Below are 10,223 nucleotides of genomic sequence, written 5' to 3' on the forward strand. Positions count from 1 at the left end.
TTATTTATTCAAGTAGTAGTGTTTACTGTTGTTTCACTGTCAATATTGTTCTAGACCCTGGGATTAAGTATTTATCTCTAACCAGGCGTATTCTGAGGCAGAGGCAGGTGGATTTCTGTGAGATTGAGGCCCTCCTGGTATACACAGCAAATTCCAGGCCAGCTAGTGTTACAGGAAAACCCTGTCTCAACAAAATGTTTAGGATCTGTTTTTGCCTCCAAGGAATTCTAAATTTACCTTCTAGTTAAGGCTGCAAGGCTTGAAAAATAACTTTAAAGCTAAAATGAATTTTATGAAAGAAACAAAAGGTTACTTTAGGGGGCTGAAGAGATGGTTCAGCAGTTAAGAGCACTGGCTGTTCTGGCAGAAGACCTGGTTTCAGTTCCCAGTACCACATGGCTGTCTAACTACTGTCTGTAACTTCAGTTCCAGGAGATCTGAGGCCCTCTTCTGACCCCTGCAGGCGTTGCACGACACAGGTGCACTTATGTACATGCAGGTAATACACTCATATAATTTTTTTAAAAGGTTACTATAAACATGTATAAAGGCCTGTGTGTTGAGGTGAGACTGATGTTTAAAGGATAATGAGCTAATAGTAGTACCAAGAGTCTTCCAGAGAGGTAGCATATACAAAGGCTTGAAGGAAAGAGACGATATGAAGGATCTGAACGGAACCCCAGTGAACCAGACTGGAGATGAGTGAGAAGGCAAGTGGTTGAGATGATGCTTGAGCAACAAGTTACACCTTAGAAGCTAAAATAGTACGAACTCTGTAGGGAGACAAAATTGGAGTTTGAGCCCTTTGGAGGGTAGAAAGAGAAAACACCTTGGGCATTTCAAAGATCCATTCATAAAATGTAAAAGCACGCCTACACAAGCTTAAGGTGACCACACTCCTCAGGAAACAGTTTCTGAAACGTTTTTCCTGATACTCATTGTATCAAGCAAGGCCAGGTTACATACCATAGGTTGCAACTGGTGCTTGGTAACCTAAAACCCCTGAACCACCAGCACAGTATGTCTGCTTTTATTGGGTTTTTAAAGAAACCCCTATGGGGGCTGGAGAGATGGCTCAGTGGTTAAGAGCACTGACTGCTCTTGCAGAGGACTGGGTTCAATTCCCAGCACCCACATGGTGGCTACTAACTGTCCTTCCCTCCAGTTCCAGGGGAATCTGCAGAGGACTGGGTTCAATTCCCAGCACCCACATGGTGGCTACTAACTGTCCTTCACTCCAGTTTCAGGGGAATCTGAAGCCCTCGTCTGACCTCCACAGCATTGCATGACAATGGTGCACTCACATAAATGCAGACAATACACTCATACACACAAAATAATAAAAGAGCTAGGCATGGTGGCACACCCCTTTAATCCCAGCACTCTGGAGGCAGAGGCAGGTGGATCTCTGTGAGTTCAAGGCCAGCCTGGTCTACATAGTGAGTTCCAGGACAGCTGGGGCTACAGGGAGACCCTGTCTCAAAAAGACGAAGAAAAAAAAAAAAAAAAAAAAAAAAAAAACCCTCATTCATCATACTGAGCATGGTGGCATATACCTTTAATCCCAGCACTTGGGAGGCAGAGACAGAGGCAAGTGGATCTCTGTGAGATCAAGGTCAGCCTTACATAGCAGGTTCCTGTTCAGATGGGGCTACAGGGATACATTGTCTCAAAAGAACAAAACAAACGAAAGTCCTCCACCAAAGCATGCACTTCTCATTGAAATTTGTCTTCCACCACTCCCTCTCACTTGGCTTAGTTCTGGCCAATTTTAGTAATCCAGAGCATATCCACTAAATGTGTGTATGCAGAGAAAATAAAATGATAGTTGGATTTTATTATTTAAAGATTATGTAGAATGAGGAATAAGAAAATTCAGTCTGAGTCTTAAGAGACTATCAGTATGTAAAGGGAAAGCAAATATGTAATAACTTTAACAATTTTGTCATACCAGAAAGCAAATAATCAATGCTAGGATATAATCAAAATGACTCAGGAGAGGTGTTAAAGTGGCTCCTATTGTCAGCTCAGGATGTTTGAAGCAGCTGTAAAGATAAAATTGCACTAGTTGAAACATAGCAAATATATTTGAAGCTATGAACACATTATAGTTCAAAAGTTCATTAGAACCATTTGGATGTTGGGAGAAAAGTAATTTGTCATGTTCATCACTTTTTGTTTGCTGTGTTTTTTGAAGCAGGGCCTCACTTTGTGACTAGCCTCAAACTCATCATTCTCCTCCCTCTACGTCTTAAGTATTAGGCATGTGTCACCATGCTGGGTGTTCATAACTCTTTAACAAAGTGAAAAAATCATCTCTATTTTGTCTTTCCAATTTAAACTGTATTCCAGGTTACCAAATAAGTAATTAATGAAGAGAAATATTCCATAGCAAAGGAATGAAATAAATACATCAACATTTTACAACCATTAACAAAATAAACAGGTAATTCCATGAACTATGTGTAATATGTTACATATATCAACATAGCAAAAAAAAAAAAAAACCAACACAATAATCCTGTGTGCCTCCTGATACAACTACATCTGCTATCTATGATGACTAATCTTCCTTGTCAACCTGAGTATATTTATAATCATCTAGAAGATTGATGAGGAACAACTCTAGGTGTGTTGGAGAGTATTTTTAGAGAGGATTGACTGAAAGGGAAAGAGCCACCCTGAAAGTGAGTGACCCCATCTCATGGGCTGCAGGCCAGGATGGAATTATAAGAGAACAAAGAAAAAGCCCCTGGGTACCTGTATCACCTTCTCTCTACTTCTTGTCCACTCTGAACTTCTCTGCTGTACCCTCTCCACTATAATACAGTGATCCTTCTGAAACCATGAGCACAAATAATTCCTCTTTAAGTTCAGGAATTTTATCAGGGTGACAAAAGGAAGGAAGGAAGGAAGGGAGGGAGGGAGGGAGGGAGGGAAAGGAGGAAAGGAAGGAAGGAAGAAAGGAAGGAGCGAGCTCATAAAGACTGCATAGATTTAGCTTGACACAAGTTCCTTGAGTCATAGACTGCTGTGGTGCTGAAATTACCCCAACACTAATCAGTTTTCTCTGCATACTTTCCTAGCATACTATCTAGAGGTGTCTAACCTTTTGACAGCATAGTATGTCATGTGACAAGGTTTTGGGCTGCATTCATAGCTGTCTGAGGATACATGTGTCTTATGTGCTACAGGTTGGACAAATCTGCTAGACCAAATCATTAAAGTAGTATCAAGTTTTAGGACCAATCTCTGTACCCAGGAATGTGCCTGACTCCTTGATATCAGCTTTTAATAAATCAGGTATATTCTAGTTTTGAAGAAGTCACTTTTCTCTTAACCACTTTCTAAACCCCTTATGGTCTGACCCAAATTACAAGGATCTACCTGATCTTGCCACTGCCCAGTACCATATTTTTCATTATGTTTCCAATAAATTGAACTTAGTTCAATTCGGGGACTGTCTTCCTCTTTTCTTTGAATTCATAGCTCCTTAGAATCGGTTCTAATTCACTGGGACCATTTTGTTTTGAAACAACAATTTTAAGTTAGTGATTCTAGTGTACAGTCAGAAAGGATAATTGTGGAGAAGGAAGATGATTCTGCCACCCAGGAAACATTTGATAATGTTTGGAGAAATGTTTTATTGAGGAGTTCTGACATCTATTGGGGACAGGTCAGTTATCTTATTAACCATTCTATGATGCACTGGAAAGTCCCCCATAAACAAAAACTGTGCCTTCCAGTGCCAGTAGCTCAGGCAGGAAATTCCAGGGCATTGACAGAACATAGATGGATACGCCAAGCAATCCCATATAAATACCACTAGCAAAATCCAAAAAATAGGAAATTTTGTAAAACAAACACGTGTTTTCAAAAGTAAATTGCAAGGAAGGAGTAAATGAAGGTGAAAGAGTAACCTATACATCAAAATTAACTTTATAGAAATATAAAATACATACCAGAGGTAGTACTGCATGTGATAGGTTTTTCTTTCAAATTAATATGCAGTAGAACCACAAAATGGAACCTTATTCAGAAATAGGATTATTTCAGATGTACTTATTAAGAGGAGGTCACACTGAGGAATAGTGTAATAGGACCAACAGGACTCGTGTCCTTATAAAAGTAAAGTGACCGCAACAAAAGCACAAAGAGTAAAGGCAAAAGTAGGGGTTAGGGAGATGTAACAAAAAATCACCAAAGAAGTTGAGCATGGTGGGGCATGCTTTTAATTATAGCATTTGGGAAATACAGACAGGTAGATCTCTGTGAGTCAAGGCCAGCCTGGTCTATAGAGTAAGTTTCAGGCCAGCCAGGGCTGCATCCTACTATCCTGTCTAGAAAAGAAGGAAAGAAAAAAAATGTTATGGTTTGAATATGAAATATCCCCATAGGCTCCTATTTTGAACATTGGTCCCTAACTTGTGGCATTATTTTGAAGGCCATGGAGCCTTTCAAACAAGGTATCTATCTGGCTGGTGGAAGAAGGTTACTGATAAGGATCTATTGTGGTGGCAAGGCACGGCAGCAGGAACAGGAAGCTGAGAGCTTACAGCTTCAACCACAAACATGAAGCAGTGAGAGGAAACTGGAAGTGGGGCCAGGCTATGACCTTTCAAAGACCACCCCCCAATGATATAGTTCCTCTAACACTTCCTAAAGATTCCATAACCTCCACAAACACCACCACCAACTTCAAACCAAGTATGTAAATACTTGGACCTATGAGGGACATTTCTCATTCAAATCAAATTTACTAAGAGTAGGCTTTTTTACTCAGGGACTTTTGTGGACGAGGTTGGCAGAATGTAAGAGCTGGAGGAAGGGGCGGAGTGTTGTACTCTAACCACTATATGGGCAAGCTATAGTCACACTTCCTTCCCATACTCATCAAGGAGTCAAGGGAGGAGTCAGTTACCCCCCCACCCAATCATTCGACCTTAGCTGCATGTGAGGGAGGGGCTAAGGAAATAGAAGCCCAGGCACCACTTTCACCATTTTGTGCAGCTGTTGGGAAGTCACAGGATCTATATTTGAGTATGGACTCAAATATAGATCTCTTCTACTCTTTTCTCAGCTTCCTAGTCTGCTGTAAATAGAGGGTGCCCACCCTATGCTCTGTTAAAAAAAAAAAAAGATAGGTGTTTGGATAGATAGATGAGAAGGACCTGAATAAACCACAAGTGGATGGACTTGCACACAGTGGGCCTCAACACCCATGACAGAGTATATGGAGTCCAGTGGGGGGCTATGGGAGGGTGCTGGTGGGGATGGGGCTATAAAGACGATTGAGATTGTTTGAGATATTCTGTATGAAATATAACAAAATTTAATAAAAATTAATTCTTTTTAGAAATAGTAGGTCTTTAGACCTTAAACCTGCCTTTGCTTCTGGTCTAGCTTTCTCTGCTTCGTCATCTGCCAAGATGTGAGAAGCTTCCACCAGGTGTTCCTACTACCATGGTGCTGCTCCTGGCACCATGCCTTCCCCACCTGAAACCTCTCTGAAACAGTGACTAAAAATAAATCTTTCCTTCCATAACTGTTTCTGTCATACATTTTGTTCACAACAATGCAAAAGTAACTTATATATTAGTTCTCCTTAGTCTATCTTTCCTGTCTTTTCCATTTTTACCATTCAAGTATATTTCCTCCTAACTGGCTACTTCCTACTAGATCCATACTGTCATGTCTGAAACCATGAGAAAAATTTTCCTAAAATACTGTGATCGTTGCTTTCCTGTCTAACATAATATAAATTGGCCCTTTTGTCTTCCAGAAATAATTAAACCTTAAGCAGACTTTCCACATTTTGAAACCATATAACTTTTCATTCTTATCAACCTTTCAATGATCTAGTTGAACTGAAATTGTCTCCCTATTCTCTGTTACCTTTTTCATTTTCTGTATTTACAAATTTGTTCATAGATTTCTACCTAGAATCCCTCTGTTCCTGTTTCTATAAACTGCCATTTCCATTGGTTCACCTTTTCCATGTATTCACAGCTCTTTTTAAGATTGTGTGTGTGTGTGTGTGTGTGTATGTGTGTGTGTTTCCAGGTTTTGTATTACATGACACACAGCCAGCACTGCCTGAAGTTTGTTGAATTAGGGTGAGATTACTATCTGAGAAGTCTGTGGCCTGGCTTAGAGTGAGACCTCTGAAAAGTTGGCACATCTTGTATTAGATGATTAGATTCTCTCTTTAAAGTGTGGTTCAATAATATAATAATCAGATATGAGAAAAAAGGGAAAAGAGAGGCCATGAATATCAAAACGAAATGCAGTCAAGAGAAGAAGATTAACTCCCACAAGGCCACATTTAAATAACATCATCATGGAGCCTAGAATTTCTATGTGAGTGGTGTGAGAGCACATTCAGATGATGGCAAGATGTCAAGGTTGTTGTGCAGTGAAATTTCATGAACAGTTAAAGTTTTGTGAACAGTTAAATTTTATTCATGGTGAAGAGGAAAAGAAATATACTCCGTGCATTTAATATTACTCTTTGTATGTGTACAATCTTTTTTTTTTCACTTGGATGATTTTTAGATTTTTACATTTCACTGTGCTTTAGGACATAGTAACTACTTTGTATTGTTTTGCTTAGTAAATACTTAACTATAACTGATAGAGGAAATAAAACTAATAATGAAGAAGACAGGAGGCCAGAAATACCACAGTTCTCTGATGGAAATGTCATAATTTTGTTGCTAAGAATGTTTAACTAACTGCACCATACCTGCTTTTGTAATCAGGCTTGACCATTTAACCAAGAAAAGAATTTCTTGTAATTGTTCTGTTCAGTGTAGGCCATTGTGTTGTAAATTATGGGCTTAGCACAGTTTAGAACTACCAATGATGTAATAACTGGAGAGTGACATGAAAAACCCTATATAAAGTGAATTTAACTGCCTCAATGCCCAGAACTGCAGAGTACTAGCTCTCCTGGCTTCATTGGTGTTAATTAAGAAGTGAGTTCTCCAACTTTCTCAAGTGCTTGATGTCTAGGCTGCCTGTTTCTCCTAACAATGATAACCAAATTTTCTTGTAATTTGAATACAATGTTAAAAATTGCAGAAAAGGACTAGGTTTTTGGTCAGTTATTGTACAATTTTTACCTAGCATGTATGAAGCCCTGTGCTAGATCTCTGATACAGTTACTCTCCCAAATGTAGAAGAAACAGGCTACATTAGTTGATAAACATATTTCACTTAGAAACAATTGATTTTGAGGAAACTTGGGTAGTATAACCACAGATTCACAACGGAGCCAAGAAAGGAAATCATTTTTAAGGGCTCTGAAATACTGTTTACACTGAAAGAGGACTTTTAGAAAGAAGATAGTTTTGTAAATAGTTCTTGATAAGTTATAAATAATCAAAATAAATTGAGAAATGAGTCACTGAAAGTTACAGTTTATTTCTGTGTCATTAATTGTACTATAATATGAACTTTGAATATGGTGGAAATAGAACCAACTCTGGCAAGCTGCCCTCTGGCTTCCATATGTGTTGTGATATACCCCCCCCTTCCCCTGTTATAAATATTTGTAAAAAAAAATTTTTTTTTTTAGTTTCTTTTGCTAGTGAGCTTGAACATTTTAATTCTCACCACAAGTGAACTACAATTAAGTCTTAGCCTGCCTATTTCTCTAGCATTTCTGAGCATTGCATTTATAATTAGCTCATATGCTGGGAAACAGCAGGCTTGTTTCATTCATGTGTACCATTATTGCTGGTGAAATAGGACAGCTCTCTAGACACCCCTTAGTGTAGTGTTAAGCTTTGAATACATATTACTTTTATATGTAATATAACATATTCAACTGTAACTATATAATTTGGGGGGCAGAGGGCTGGAGAGGTGTCTCATTGGCCTGAAGCTCTCCAACAAGGCTAATGTGACTGGCCTGTCTCTACTTCCCCAGTACTGGGATTATAAATACATACCACTATACCTAGATTGTTTTACATGGGTTCTGGGGATAGAAATCAGCTCTTCATGCTTGTATGGCAACTGAGCTATCTCCCCAGCACTATAATTTAACTTTTAGTAATTTCTTCGACAATTTTTTTTTTAATTTCTGAAAATCCAAAAACAGGCTCTTGTATGTCATTGTAAATGTGTTCTGACATACAGTTGTTTCCTCTTTCTCCTCGTGTTTGCATAATGCTTTAGTGTAACCAGGCTATAGCTCATGAGAGCAAACAGGTAGAAATGGGTCCCAAATCACTTCCTCTAGAGAATTTGAAAATGAATTAGACCAGGCTGAGATTATAACTCAGGGATATGTAAAACATGAACTACTCACTCTTTGATCATAATGTGAAGAGAACATAAGATTGATCTTCCAATAAAGAAAAAGGAAGAAATACAAAGGGAAAACTGACAACAAGGAAATCTATATCTTGGTTTTCTTAAAGCATTCAAATTTTCTAGAGTAGTGCTTTCTGAGACACGGATTCTATGATTAGAATTAAGCAGACAATCTTACCTTGTTAGAGTAACTTCCCTTTGTGTTGAAAATAGTTTGTTTTTTATTTTTTGCAAACAAAAAAGAGGAATGTGGAGAAAAACATGAAATATAAAAATTAACATAATAATTATAGAATACAAGGTGAGAAATGTTCAGTTGATTCTCAAATGAAAAGGTAGAACCTTGCACTGTTGATAATGGATATTAGAATAAATATTTGAACACTCTTTTCTGACAAAACCACAATCTAGAGCTACTATTTTCATTACATCTTATTGTAATGTGTTTTCGATTAAATGACCTCTCATTGTCATAAACAGAATTATTTTGAGTCAATTGAAAACTGAATAGCTCTCCTTTGGCCAGTGGCTTAATCACCATCTTCCTTACTTTTGTTTCCTGTGGTTATGATAAAATATCCTGCTGAAGGGTCGCAGACCATTATGACAAGGGAGTCACAGAAGCAGGAGCTTGGCAGCTAGTCACATCCACAGTTAAGAAGAGAGTCATGAATACTTGATCCCATGCCCAGGATCCCAGTTCAGGGAATGGTGCCACCCACAGTGGGTTGGGGCTTCTCACCTCAATGAACCTCTGCAAGATAATCCTGCATTGGCATGCCCCAGAGGCTAACCTAACCTAGAAAATTCCACACGAGTGTTCGCAGAGGCTTGCCTCCTAGGTGACTTTAGATCCAGTCAGTTTGGCAATTAACGTGAACCTTCACACTATGTATACCATATGACTTTTCATCTGCCATTTTTCTTCTTGAAATATTTTCTGGACATCTCATGGTTAATTCAATTTTGAGTCATTCATTTGTTTTTAATTTTGATTTTTGTTGCTGGGAATTAAACCTAGGTCTTCACACATATCAGGCAAATTCTTTTCTACTGAGCTATATCCCAAGCCCTGGGTAGCTCAATTTTACAGGCCTCAACAATAGTTTCTTTGGCTGTATCACCAGTCTCACTGTCCATTAACTTATGAGATCTGGAAATCAGCTTGCTAGTTTAACTTACAGCTCCAGCCATTGCAGTAAAGGGAAGGTGCTGTGGCCTGGTGAGTAGGTGGGTGAGGGAACTGCACACAAATGGCCAATTTGCAACTCTCCTAAGTTATATAGTGTTCCTACTACTATATAGTACTAGAGACTTATAATGGGGGAATGACTCTATTAATCATGTGTTTCTTTTTTCTAGAATGTTCTTTTGATACTACATGAAAAGTGGCATTTTATTATACAGGTTTCAGCTCATCTCACATCTCATAATCTAGGAAATCATACGTAGGCCAGGCTGAACTAGAACTCACAGAGATCCACATGTCTCTTTGAAATATTTGATATTAAACCCTTCATTAGCCTTTACACCAAAGTGCCTCCCAGATTCTTTGTGGCTCATGGGTATTGTTGTAGTTTGCGTCTCTATTGCTGTGATAAAAACACTAACCAAAAACAACTTGGGGAGGCATGATGGTTTGAATGAAAATGTCCCCCATAGGCTTCAAGCATTTGGACATTTTGCCTCCACATGGTGGCGCTGTTTGGGGAGGTTTTAGAAGGGGTGGCCACCCTGGAGGAAGCACATCACTGGGGGTGGGCTTAGAGAGTTCTTAAGCCTTGCCAGATTTCCATTCGCTCTCTTGCTTCCTGTGCCTGCATGATGATGTGAGAGCTTAGCTTCTGCTGTTCCTGCTCCAGCCACCTCCAGCCACCATGCCTCCCTGCTATGACAACTGT

The sequence above is a fragment of the Nannospalax galili genome, unplaced genomic scaffold (assembly GCF_000622305.1).
Source record: "Nannospalax galili isolate Female #2095 unplaced genomic scaffold, S.galili_v1.0 scaffold547, whole genome shotgun sequence".
Taxonomy (NCBI): domain Eukaryota; kingdom Metazoa; phylum Chordata; class Mammalia; order Rodentia; family Spalacidae; genus Nannospalax; species Nannospalax galili.